We start from the raw sequence: 14,314 nt of genomic DNA, 5'->3' as shown, positions 1-14,314 counted from the left end.
GTATGATATGTGAATCTGGTTGTGATGCTGACTTTGTCTTTTCAGTTTGCACACTTGTTTGTTTTTTTGTAGGGATTGTAATTTTTTGTTGACATCTAGATGTGAGGTATGAGTTAATAGGAATGGTGATAAACAGGACAATGTTGTTAGGTTTTGTGTTAATCTGGGTAGGAGTTTGGCTGCGTCTGATATTTGCTAAAGCTATAGATGCCAGAGGCTTCACTCACCATTCTTTCAGGCCTCCAAAGTCATTGTTTTTCTGTTCAGTTGAATGTGGGTTCCCTAGGTGCTCCTCCTTATGTAAAACACTAAGAGCATCTCTTCATTTGAATGAAGTTTAAGCTTCAAGTCATGTCTAGAATCCACAATTCTGCCAAGAAAATGATTGGCAACCACCATCTCATCTAGAAGGACCACTTCTGCTTTTGGGGTTTCAGTTCTTCTGGTCTTCCTCATTTCCGTATGCTTTGTTTCATTTGTGTTGAGCAATTTAATAAGAACAGAATTTTGTTTTCTCACAGTTCAGGAGGCAAGAGGTCCACGATCAAGATGCCAATATCTGCCACAAGTTCTCTTGCTGTGCTGTCGTGTGGTGAGTGGGGATGGACAAGAGAGCAGGACAGGGAGCTGCTGTCATCAATATCTTCCCTGCAGCATCAGTCTAATCATGTGACCTGACCCCCTCCTGTGTGCCTACACTATGGAGAGTCAAACTATAGCGCAAAGCTCTTCCATATTTTCAAATAAATGATTGCGTAATTCATCCAGTTTTTATAAAATTATTATGTTTTTGTAGTCTGCGATGTTCTATGACATCACCTGGAGGCAGAAGGTGATTATTTTTTTAAGAAGAAAAACTTGAATTCTTTCATTTTGGGACACATGTATGACATCAGCAAAGATGTTGAATTCTCATTTACTGGTCCATCACATTAGCTGGTTCTCTGCAATCACTGCAAAATACCCAGTGTTGGCCTATCAGGAAGATTAGGAACTGGTGTTGAGTTTCACACTCTGGAAGGTGTACTATACACACATCGATGGGTCTTATGGGTATTTAAGGAACACAGTAGAGGAGAACTCAGCGTCTATAAAGAAGAGCAGAAACCACAATAAAAAGTTTCACAATATTATATGAGGCAGAAGAAAATAGAGGAGTATCCTCCAGGGCGCTTTAATTAGAGCCCAGAAAATTACAATTTCTTCAGGAACAACGAAACAAACAGGAAACATCCAGTGCAGAACCACAGAGGACCACTTAGACGTATACCAGAAAAACCATGCTGGAAATGACAAACAGGGGAGAGAAACTCAGGAATGAAAGGAAATAAGAAAGCTGACTTCAGCAGTGTTTCAGAATGCTGCAACATTATGCATAGTGCTAATTAGGTTGGTGAGCCGCAGAGAAATCAGAAAACACACTTTCGTTTCCTGACTCCCGAGCAAACATGGGGCCTGTCGTGTTTGATGGAAGTGGAACAAAGGACAAATGTTGGATTTGCTTAAGTGCAGGGTGGACAGGGAGAAGGGTGATTAGTCCTCAGTGGCAAACAGATCTTTGCTCCTTTTGGGCGTTGCTTAGAGTTGAGTTATCTGCTTGTCCTAAAAGTGGAGGTGTATTACACATACCCACATATTACATGTGTGTGTTTGGTGTGTGTGTGTGTACAGAAGCAGATGATGGAGATCATGCCTCACTAATCTACATAGGTTTTGGTGCTTTCTTTTCCAAACATAATCTGACCTATGTGCACGTAAACGTAAGACTCCCAGTGAGTGATGTGCCAAAGTCAGTAGCGCCTTAGTGAAGCGAATACTGTGAGAGGCCGTGTCATGGCCGTAGAGGAAACGCGGGCTCTGGGGTCCGATGTGGGCTCAGACTCTGGAGACCTGCTGATGGCTGAATGAGCACACAGACGTCGGTCTTCCCGAGCCTCAGCCTCCCCATGGGAGGATGGAGATAGTTAGTGCTGCCTTCAGAAGGTTGGGGGGATGTGGGACACTTGGCTGATAATGGCGAAGTCACCTGGGGACTGGAGGCAGAGGACTGGGGGAGTGGGAGAAGGCTGGAGCTGGCGGGTGGGCAACACAGGCCCCGGGAGAAGATGGAAGGGCAGGGAGGACCCAGGAGGGGACGTTGGTCGGCCGCCAGGGGCCCTGATGTGGGTCCCTCTGAGCGGGTGTGCTATCTTTTCACCCATCGCAGAGAAGTCACCATCGCTCAGCTGTGCCAACTCTCCCCTCCCGCCTCCCAGGAAGGCAGTGGCGTGTCCAGTTCACTAAGGGACTCCCGTGGGGTCAGCTGTCCCAGTGACGTCGTCTGTGAGCTCTGGGCAAGCTGCCTCTCGTCTGTTCTCATAAAGACCTCAGCAGGCTTAGAGCTCATGATGTGGGAGTTGGAGAAATACTTGATGTTTTAAAAGAAAAAAACTGCACAATGGAACAGGCAACAGGATGCAAGGTGGGTTACTGCTGACGACTCTGAGAATAAACAGAAAACAGCGCAGTGTCGTGGTGGGCTGCTAGCCACACACACTTCTTTGTCTGTGGCCCTGCTGGGGAAAAGAGGGAATTGCTGTGGGGAATAGGAAGAAAGAACAACTTTTAACTCATACAGAGAGATCCTAGTAACCCTCATTTTGGGGACAGAAGGAGGCAAGGAGGAAAAGGAGCCAACTTCAAACCCAGTGAGTCCTCCTGGTTTGCTCCTGCTTCCAGGCTGGGAGGAGTTGGTTGTAAACGTCGTACGTAGGTGGTGGCTTTCTGAGTCATAGGCTTCATAATTAACCCCATGAAGCAGATATTTTGTGCTTATACAGCGGACAAGGAGCAGGTTCCGGGGCACACCAACGAGACAGAACACTCCTACTTCTCATGACATTGAAGAAGAATCCCAAGAAAATTCCAACAGCACTGTACTTGGCTAGAGTGGACGGAGGAGGACCTAGTAGGCTTCCGGGAGCAGAGAGTCCTGCGGGATCCACCGGGCAAAGAGAAGCTGGCTGTGCACAAGTGGATTTGGATCTAAAGGTATGTGGTCTTGCCCAGGGGTGGGAAGGAGGATACTGCTATGGTTTGGATCAGAAAGTACCCCCAGAAACTCATGCACACAGAGCGCGGGTCTGTCGGGAGGTGAGTGGATCGGGAGCCACTCTCTCCTCGGGATCAACCCACTGATGAGTGTGTCATCCAGGCTTTCTGAAGGGGCTCGTGTTCTTCCTCATGCCCCTCAGTCAGTAATCAGTCAGTGCTTGGTTCTGAAACCCCGTGTCTAGGTAGGAGTCAAAACGATCAATAAGATGGGATCCGAACACTCTGCTTTTGGCAGTATTACCTACTAGGTGGAAAAGGAAAACTGTCCCAACCAAACACCTTGACACTGCTTGATACTCTCTTCCAACAGATCTGTCTACCACTCTCATGCTTTTCCCAGATGTGTTTGTAGAATAAGTGTTACCATGATATATTTAATGGCTTGGTTGTCAATTCAATGGCGTTAACACACAGCAGGGGCTTTTGGATGGGAGTGTCCAGAAGGCCTCTTCAGACCAGCACTTCAGAGGCAGATTTGCTGTGTCTATGGCCAGTCCTGCAATGTCACCTATGTCACCAACTCCCAGATTGGTGTGTGCACACAGAGGGAGCAGTGTCACATGTGGATTTAAATACTGGTTCCCGCAGAAGGGCATTTTGCTCACTACTGGATATTTGGCGATGCCTGGATACGTTTTTGAGTACTGCAACTTGGGGTGTGTGTGGTCCAGTTGGCACCCAGCTGGCCACGAAGGGTCATTTGGCTAAATCGTCCATGGGGCTGAGGTCAAGGAACCCTGGGTCAGCCGATGGCCATTCTACAAAAACAAGCGAAGTGAGCATTCCCCCAACTCACCCCGGGACTTTCCTCCAAACCCTCCTCCGTGGTGGACCACAACCATCACCTCACAGGGATCATGGTAGCCTTCCTTTTCCACTTGAGCATCTGGTGAGGTTGTGACACAAATCTTTGTAATTTTATCCACAATGTGCACATCTGGCATTCTGGATAAGAAAAAAGATGATTATTATTCATTTTTTAAAAAGCAAGTGACATCACAAGATTCCTACCCCTGACTCTCAGACCTGGGTTACAGGACGAGACGGGGAAAATGGCCTGAGCATGTAAACTGCCAAGCAGTTTCTTCCTGCCCAGTGGGAAAGAGGAAAAGAGATCTCCTGGCAGCTGGAGAGAAAGGATTCTGGGTTCTGTCTCTTTTTGGAATGCAGGTGATTCTCTCGAGGCCCCCGTGAGCAGCACGGTTAGCTTGGTGACCTAGATGGCTCTCCTGGGACCCAGTGCCCAGTTTCCTTGACAGCATGAGCACTACCTCTGGAGTCAGATAAACACCCTGGCATTGCTTCATCTCCATGCAGGTGTATGTTAACTTCCCCTGAGCCCAGGATCCCAAACTTGAACAAAAACGTATTCAGAAACCCCCAACTTTAGAAATATTAAACTGTTTTTCTCTATACCCAGTGGCGAAGGGTCCTGGGGCCTCACGAGTGATTTGAAGATCATGATGACCTGTCCCTTTCTCTCTGGGACTGCCCCATGGGGACTGAGTCCTGCTGCCTAGAGAGCACACGTGCCACATCCTGTTAGGATCCTGCCTGAAAGTGTTGCCTGGAAATGCTACTGTTAGGCAGAGGTTTCCCCCACCATAATACTCTCTGGAGACAGCATCTCTGCCAGGGTTCATATCCTCTGAAACTCAGGTTGGACCTGGAGGGACCTTGTGCTGGTGTTGGGAGGTGACCAGATTGTTCTAAAGACTCATGCCATGCTTGTGGCCTGGGCTCCTTACAAGAGGGCAGGTTGTTGCTGTGCTTTTTGAGCATGTGCCCAAGCATCCGCCCACCTTTGTGCCAGACTGTAATGTGTGTAACACAGCATGCGCCCCTGCCAGATGTCATACTCGCTGCTTCCACACAGCCCTGAGCCAAAATAAAACTCTCTTCTATGTAAATGACTCAGTCTCAAGTATTTTGTTATAGCAACAGGAAACAGACTAAGACACTCTCTACCTCAGTGGTTATGCCAGGTGGACTCTGATCCTGAGGCTACCTGGAGAGGGCATACTCCTCAGTTCCTAAGTGAACTGGTAGCTCTGGGTCCCCATTATGATAGCCCTGTCCTGAGTACATGAAGAAGGATTCTTACTGTCAAGGATCCGAGCTGGCTTCTTTCTACCATTTCCATACACGGAGTCCACACGGACAATGCCCCAAGAGTCAGGCAAGGACGTTGTAGCATCTCTTAGCATTTGAGAGTTATTAACACTAATGCTAAAAATGAAAGGAAAGCCACTCTTCAGCTCCTCTAAGTCACGCTATTTGGGGATAAACGTGCTCCAAATTGCTTACCAGGGGAGAAGGAACTTACTGCTAAGCACCTAGAATGAAGAATAAGTAGCGGGTGTTAAAACTTACAAAGTAAAGCTTGACAGTGAAGCGTACAGCCGATATTATTCACACGGTCTTGGAGGTTTAAACATTCCCGGGGGAAAAACTGAGGCTGAGCTTGGATCCTGCTGTCCTGTGATAGCCACCTCCTTCTCACCTCCCTTTCCCAAATCCCCTTCCCCATCTCCAACACGCCAGAGGAGGCAATGTTTCTTTGCAATTTGTCCGCTCTCTTCTTCCTCTTTCTCTTTCTCCCTTGGTGTGGGCATGGGTCTCAGCCCTGCTCTGGAGGCTCCCGGTGCACAGTAGGCTGGGCGGAGCCAGATGGGGCCTCATTTTACAACTCAGTAAGCGAGAGGCAGAAAACAGATCTCGTGGGTGCTTGTAGCTGGGAAGCCTTATTGAGATTCCGATGACATTTCATCCAAATTCTGTGTGGCAGGACAAGATCCTTTCATGTGGTTTGGCCTGCGTACACCAACAGTGGAGATCACAGCGCTGGGAGCCCAGGTTCTGAGTCCTCGGTGAGGTGCCATGGTCCCAGGCACAGATCTGAAATCAGTAATTCTGTGTCCTCTGTGTGTATGGGAGAAATGTAAATGTGGGCTGTTATTTCTGTGGTCCTGCATTAATGCTGACGTGCCTTGCAAGGAGTCTCATTATGTTACTTATTTCAGAGTCAAAGTGCTTATGCTCTGAAGGAGCTAAAATTTCACCTGTAGGAAAATTGGCACAATTTCTCATTTTACCATCCTCAGTGCCAAGCATGAAAAAATACACTTTCTGTTTGGGTAATTGTGCACAGCGGGAACTTCGCTTTATTTACAGCTTTCCTTATCAGCAGCCAAAGGAGAGAGCACTTTCCTTGGTACAATTCATACTAGAAAGTGTTCTTAGGCAAGAAATGGGCACTAATGACAGATATACCCAAGAGTCAGAGAAAGAACAAGAGTGTCAGGAACCAAGGGTCTTTTCTCCATTTTTGTCCATCCTTTCCCAAACAGTGAGCATCAAGACGATCAGAAATTGCTTTGTTCTCAAGTAATATTGCAAGCTGGTGCCTGAAGCAGCTGCCCTGCATGACCAAAGCCATGAGCTGAGGGCATGCAGCCTGGGCGTGAGCTCGGACACCGCGGTGGACGGCACGGAAGCCAGTGGGGAAGGCCAGACCATGAGAAGCACCTCAGTTCGTGGGATCCATCGGCCGGGCCATGGGTTGGGGGGCTTGGTCCTAGTGTCCTGGGCATCTGCCTACCTAGAGAGACGGGTGGTAGAGAGCACAAAGGAAGCCTCCTTCCTCTCAGCCCCGAAGTCATTTTCTAGCACCTGGTCTTTCCCTTGCCACGGACAGCCCTGGGTGCCTGGGGTGCGTCTTTCACACAGTCTGTGAGGCCTCACCAGCGATCCCCAGGCTCAGTCCCCCTGCTGGGTCAGAAGGCGGCATCCTGGATGCACACGCCAGCCCCCCACTGTGAATGCAATTCTCCCGCATGGCAAGCACGCATTGATAAAATTAAAATTGTACAAGCGCCACACCCTGCTCTCACTCCGCTTTCCTGTCAGTTTAATCAGTGATATGTGTCCACCGAGGTCAGGTTTCTGGACCTGCACAGCTGGAGACCTAACCTCGCCTTGTGGGACAGGGCTGAGGACCGTTCTAGTTCTAGGAATTGAGCAGCAGTAACAATAACAGCTGGGCCTCACTGGCCAGGCATCCTGAAGAGGATCACGGAAGGTTTCTCCCCCAGAACCTTACTGCAGCCGAGCACATAGACTAGTGCAGATCTCACCATCGGAGAAACTAAAGACCAGAAGAGAAGTCCCAGGATTGGGCTGCAGATCCACCTGGTGCCGTGCTGAACTCATAACTACAGGCCCTAGCACCTGGAAGCAGATCTTTGGGGTAACATAGGAGGCCCTTCCTTGATAGAGTTAGCATGAATTACGGTGTGTAGCAGAATTTGCTGTGTTTTCTCAACTCTGAGTCTCACAGCAAGCGCCCTGGCAGGTTGGGCAAATGTTTCAGCCTTGATTTGGGACAGGATGTTGCAACTCCGTGTGCCCAGTGACTGTCCCGAGACGCGGAGTTCTGTGAACCCCAGGGCTGGCACATCTCTGTGTGCTTCAGGACCTCCAACTCTCAGGGGCCCCTGCTTCTAGTCTCTGTCGGCCAGGGAGAGACAATGACTGGGTAAATGAGCCCGTATTCCTAATCCCAGGTCAGAAGGCAGCCGCTCCCACCCTAGAACGTGGCCGCCAGCCCCGGCTCATAGGTTACCAAGGGCTTAGTGCGTTCAAGAGCTCAGCGGGCAGAAAGTGAAATGCAGGAGCGATAAAGGAACTCACGGCAGAGAGCGCGGCTGTGCATCCCAGACTCGGAAGGGGCTGCTGCCCTGCAGCCAGTCTTGAGGCGGCCAATCTGGAGACAGAGCTGGCTCCAGCACTTTTCAATTTATTTTAAGTCATAGAAACATCAGAAAAAATTTTTTTTGTTTTAAAAATTAAACAACCATAGCTTTGCTATGAAAAGTTTTAAAAGTTGTGAAAGCCAAAAACCACAAGTAAATCTCAGTGAAGAGTATCTAGCAATACATTGAGAAAAAAAAATAATCAAGAATTTTATTTCCAGAATGCAATCACTTCAGGTTTAGGAAATCTTTCCCCAAAAATCGCCACATTAATAGAGGGGAAAAAAAGAAAAAAATTATAACCTCAATGCTGGAGAATTGATAAATTCAACATCTAAATTATTTACAAGAATCAATATATACTTTATTTTCAATGTGAAATATACCCAACAACATTAAATGACTGAAAGCAACCTAGGATCTCGATTGTGGCCTGCTGCCCACTCCCCAAAAAAAAGGTATTTTTAAGTCAACTGGACACATTTTCAAGTGGGATAAATATTTTGTGCATATACACAAGTATAGCTTTGTGATCTATTCTATGATTTCTGTGACTTATTTAAAACCATTTTGTGAGTTTAGAGTTTAAACACAAGCATGTACATTCTGAATGCCTTAAGGTGTTCATGATAAAATGTTTTAAAATGCCCATTCCAGTATGAGAGTCACACCAGTGTTTCCTATGAGAAGACTGGATGCCTCTCTACAAAGTCACTGCTCAGAAGGACACCCAACTCTCATTCATCTTGAGCTGGAGCTGACCGTCAGGAGGGAGAAGGAGGAGGTGGATAAATACTCACGTCTACTGGAGCAGAGTGGGAATCCATGGCAAAACCCTGGAGCAGCAACGCAGTGAGAGGATCCAGAGAGGCTGAGACCAGCCTTGCCCAGCTCCTCAGCACCACAGGGTCCTGCAGCCCCGCAGTATGCCGGAACCGAGAGAGAGGGAAGACCCACTTGTGATTTCAACAAAACATGACACACGTGGGCTAGACTTAGCAGTGCTGGGAATCACAGTGAGCACAAACACCAACATTCTGGAGCACGACATGCAGACTGGATCCTTGGCAAATCATTCTCTGCTTGGACAAGAAAATGCAGCTTTATGAAACTGTCCATTTTCCCTTGGTTAATTTGCACATTGAGTATAATCTCAATAAAGATCTCATAGGAATTATTTTCAAGAGAAGAACAAGCTCCCCGAGAAAGAAGATTTACATAAAATTACAATAATTAAATCAATGTGATATTGGCATTAGAAAAGACAGATAAATAGACTCATAAATAGACCCAATCAGACACTGGAATTTTAAAATATCACTTTAAATTAGAGAGGAAAATATTAAAGAGGAAAACATTAATTATGAGATAATGAATATGGAGATAATAGGTAATATTTGGAAAAAGTAGATTGTAGAAAGCAAATTTTCAATTGCTCAAACTAAAAACATATCAAAAGGAAACAAAACAAACAAATAAGAAACATTGAAAGAAAACGGGAATGAGGACTTTCTCTTTAAGTATTACCAAGAAGTAGGTGGATAATGTGACTATCTGACGTTCTAAAATGGGGGAAATTCATCACAAATAAATCCAAAAGACATGCTAATCTGGCAAGACTTTTTTCAAATTTTTTCTTCATCGGTGAATTATTTTTCCTAACACACGAGAACGTATAATAAAATTGAATAAACAAGGAGTGCTGCTTAATGTTCATTGTCACTTGATAGAACCGGGAGAGTTCTGGAGAGGTGATTGGGTAGGGAGGGCATTCACCTGATCAGTGGGTTTGTCCACTGATGGATTCATAGCTGAGTGGGCTGTTGGGAGGTACGGTCTAGAGGAAGGAAGTAGGTCTTGAGGCTTGACCTTGAGCACTATATCTGGTCCCTGGACTCTTCCTCTCTGGCTTTTCCTTTGCTGCCTGCTTCCTGGCTGCCATGAGGTGAGCGGCTTTCCTCCCCCAGGCCCTTCCGCCATGATGTTTCTGCTTTGGAGCCAGCAGACCATGGACTGAAACCTCTGAAACCCCGAGCCTAATGAAACCTCTCCTTTCAGTTTGGGGTGTCAGGCATTTTGTCCCAGCAACAGGAAAGCTGACCAGTGTGACATACATCCTGCAGATATGGGTATACGATGTACATTTCCACCATCCCTTCCGATACAGATACAGATGGCTTCCACCAGACACACAAAAATGTTCCTCCTCACTCACGTTAGACTCTCCCACATCAGACCTTGGCCACAGTATTGCTCTTCGCTTCTCAGGTTGACATGGATCAAGGCACACCTTTTGGGGAAAAGAAGAAGAAACAGATCAGCCCTTCCGCCGTAGCTGGGATGTCTTACACTTGTTTGAAGGAGTTGCTGCCTTGCACATCTGTTCAGGCCTCATGTGCCAGTTTGAAACCTGGTCTTAGTGTACCAGTCACTCTGCCCTCATTAACCCTTCCCTGCTCTGTGTGTGGTTTATGAGGTGCCCTACTTTTTTTCCCTCGTCTCACTGACCTAACACCCAACACATCTCACACAACTGCTTTTCATGATTAAAGCTAATGCTCAATGCCTCAGTCATGTAAATATGGCCCTCTTTTTGGCTATTTTTAATTAAGTAATTCGCAACCCCCTCATGCAAGCTTAAGGGTTGTGGATATAATAGCATGTGCCTCAGTAAAGACATGTCTTTCTCCTCCTCGTGTGCTTCCCTCCCTCCCCGTCTCTTCTCTCACCTCCTCACTCCTCCTTTCTTCCCTCTATCCACACCCACTAGCTGAGCTCCCTGCTGCCTCTGTCAGTGGCCCTCTCCTCTCTGGGATCTGTAAGTAATAAATCTTCTCTGCCGTGCGATCTGGTTTTCACCTCCTCTTTGTGTCTGGGTGAGTCACGGAGGCCTGACCTTGGCTGTCGTGTTTGGTCCCGGCTTCCTCTCTGGCACTGTGCCCCTGCTCAGCTTCCCACTTGCTATGAACTCAGCCTCGTGGCTCCACCCCACACTTGTGCCTGGATGCTCCTGCCTTGGAGCAGTGACCATGGACTGAATCCCCTGAAACCATGAGCCAGATTGAACCTCTCCTCCTTTAGATTGCAGGTATTGGGTGTTAGGTCTCAGCGATGGGAAAGTGACTAATACACATCAAGGAATACACACACACACACACACACACACACACACATGTGTGTGTGTGTACTAAATTGTGAAGAAAGACCGATATTTTTCCATGGACTGTAGTCAGAAATCTTATGAAATGCTGCCCTAAGGGACACTGTGTGCCACCTGGGCCACACTAGAGGTTTTATAATTTTTAAAAATGTAATGACCTATATACATATATAAACATAAGCAAATTAATGTTTTAAACATACAGATGAAATCATAAACATCTTTGCGTAAACCCTAAAAGCCTCTCCCTCTTGATTTGCCATCATCTATCAGCTTTGGGTATCTAATGCCTTAGATTTAAAAGAACTTCTCTGTTCACAGCACCTGAGCATCATTATGGCCCTTCTGCTGAGGTGTCGGGGGACTCACTCGGGACCTGCCCCTTGCAGACAGTGGGCTTGGGGGGTGAGGTGGGTCCAGCTCCCTGATCATGCAAAAGCCTGGCAAAGTGGAGGCCAGGATGGGCTCAGGAGTTGGCATGGACCTGTGTCTCTGTGCAGCGCCAGGCCGGTACAATGGACAAAGGTTCTGGCCAGACCAAGCCACTAATTTTTATTGGTCATCAGTTGGGTACAGGTGAGCTACATGCAAAGGCAGAACTGCATGTGAGGATGTGCAGTGTGGTTTCTATGGAAATTAATGTAAGCAAGGCTCATGAGGGGCAAGACACAGCATTTTCAAATTAGGAGCAGAAGAGACAAAATGTATGATTATAACTAGAGCATCATCCTTGTAGTTAAGAAGTTTTAATCATGGGAATGGAATTTGGATGCGAGTTACTCCGACCTCAGTGTGTAGACTTCTGCCGGACTCACTTCTAGAAACAAGCCAGTTGCGGATTCACTCTTCACAGCCTGCACTGCCTGCAGCCTGCTTCGGGCGTAATCAGTGTGGTCCCGGCACTGAGCACCTCCCTCTCACCTTGCTGAAAGGTATTTCCATTTTCCACTGTAGCAATTTCTATGCTGTTTCCCCCGCTCCTGTACATGTATTGATTTTCCACAAATTTTATTTTTTTATTAGTGCGTGTCTGCCGTACATGACGATAGCATTCACTGTGGGGAACTTGCACGTGTACCTGACGCATCTCAATTGTTCCCCATCCCTTTCCCTCCCTCCAACTTTCTTCTCTTCTTGATTTATGGAAGCTCTATTTTCATTTTTCCCTTCATTTCTCTCTTTTATTAAAATCCCCTTTCCCTTCTTTCCCTTTTCCCTCTCCCCCATAATCAGAGGATAAAGATTTTTTTAAAGTTTGTTAGAATTGGGTTCACTTCTAAAAGCATTAGCTTAGTTGCTCCAAACCGTAATTTTTAAAGGGTTTTTATAATTTTGATTATATTTCAGAAAATATGGCAGAGAAATTTCACCATTGAGTGGGGGCTCTCCTGCCATATCAAGACCCGGAATAAGGAAAACGTGCTGGAATGTCATCCGTTCCTTCTTATACCCCTGCCCAGTGCATCCATCCGAAGGGGACTCTGATTACAAAGCCTCCATACAGCAGGGGTCCGCAGTGCTGGCTGTAGATTGAGGGGAGGATGTTTGATTCCACCTGTTGTTAGGGGACAGAAGCACAAGGCCTAATGTGTACGAGATGCACACGGGATGTAGAGCTGTCCAAGCACTCGCTCCCCCGGCCACTGCCCCTTCCTTCCTCTGAGTCAGAATGGAGGCTACACGATCCTGAGAGCAGCTGTGTGCGTGCGTGCGTGTGAATGGATGTTTAGACCTGCCGTGCATGCGTCCGTTCACGTAGGAAAACGCAGACCCGTAACATAAACTGTGAGCCTAGAGCAGACGTTTCGGTAGGAACCACAGCAGCGCTGCACGTGCTTCGGGCTCTGAGTCACACCCATCGCTCTATTCCGCCGCAGTGAGGCGCTCCTGAGGCGGACACACATGCAGTCCTAAATTCCTCAAGAAGATTCACTATCACTTTATGGACCACCAAAGAACAAAAAAAAAAAGAAAGAAAAAAAGAGCCACCCATTGAAGACATGTCAGAACACCAAGGAGAAAACTCACCCCGGTCTCCACGGAACCTGAAAGGACAGATTCCGAGGCACGTGACTGGGAGCGCGAGGGTTTGCTTGTAATCTGCAAACACCCAGTGCGGTCCACACACCCCACTGCACTGCAACAGCCATGCGGGAAAATACTATTTTCCTGCATATCGTCAAATTTAATGTACAACAAACTGTTTTTTTTTTTTTTTTTTTACTGATGGTAAAAGCAGTACCTCAGCAGAATTATCTTTGGACATTTTTCTTACAAAATGTGATAACGGCTGTCACTTAGCCATCTGGATTTTCTTTTCTGAGAACTGTTATACCCTTTGCCCATTTTGTTACTGACTTGTTGAATGTTATGTGGTTTCATACTTCTTTTCCTGTTTTGGGAAGTTATCCTTTTGACTGATTCGGGTTGTGCTTTTTGTCTTAGCGTTATCAGTTTCTTTTACTTTGATTATGATGCTTTGCTCCAAAGTTTAAATTTTTTCATATACAGTCAAATGTTTCCATCACTTTTTAAATAGTTTTTAAGTTTGTGTTACATTCACAAGTCCTCTGAATTTTAAGATAATTAAAAATAGTATTTCCAAGATTATTCACTTTCATAATTGCTATTTTTTAACAAATACTTAAACTTTTCTGGAAATTGTTTGGATTTATGATTTTAAATGTAGCTTCATATTCCTTTCTGTGTGGCCACCAAATTTCTCTCATGTTATGAAATGTCACCACAGACACGATCACACAGTCACATTGTGTCTACTTTAAGGTTCTCCTTGCCTTGTTTGTCCCCTTGACATATGCCCATGTCAAACAGTTTTAACTGACGAGGATTTAAAATTTCTTTTAATTTTATCTAGAAATATGGGTCCTCATATAGTACCTTCCCTTTCAAAATTTCACTGTTTACTCTTCCTTGTTTCTTTTGCTACGTGAACTTTTGAAATATGTTGTTTAATTAGCAAAACTTTCCTGTTGGCTTTAAAAAATTGTGACTATAAGGTTAAGTCTTTTTATCCGCAGACATTATCAGCCTTTCATTATTCAATTTCTTTTTCACCTCTGCAGCATTTTATGATTTTTTTCACATAGCCCCTGTGCATTTCTTGCTAAGCTGAATTCTTTTAAAAATCATATTTCAGATGGCATCTGTGAGAATTCTGCTATTGTTGCAATCATTTTAAAGCCATATTCTTGGGTGTTTTCCTAAGTAAGAATACACCAGGATTATAACTTCACTTTCCTACTTAACAGTTTTCCTATATCAACTCATTTTTTTTTTTTTTTTTTTT

At 45.9% G+C, this 14,314-nt stretch overlaps 1 long non-coding RNA gene across 1 annotated transcript; it reads left to right on the top strand.

Moving 5' to 3' along the window:
• Positions 1-360: 360 nt before the first annotated feature.
• On the top strand, positions 361-3,120 carry LOC117283241. Its single transcript, XR_004514219.1, has 3 exons — positions 361-592; positions 2,207-2,461; positions 2,820-3,120. It is a non-coding gene; the product is annotated as an uncharacterized LOC117283241 (long non-coding RNA).
• Positions 3,121-14,314: the final 11,194 nt, after the last annotated feature.

This window comes from Fukomys damarensis, unplaced genomic scaffold (assembly GCF_012274545.1).
Source record: "Fukomys damarensis isolate Sample0158 unplaced genomic scaffold, DMR_v1.0_HiC HiC_scaffold_24, whole genome shotgun sequence".
NCBI classification, from domain to species: Eukaryota; Metazoa; Chordata; class Mammalia; order Rodentia; family Bathyergidae; genus Fukomys; species Fukomys damarensis.
The sequence above is the reverse complement of the archived record's forward strand: the minus strand, read 5'-3'. Positions and strand labels throughout refer to the sequence as shown.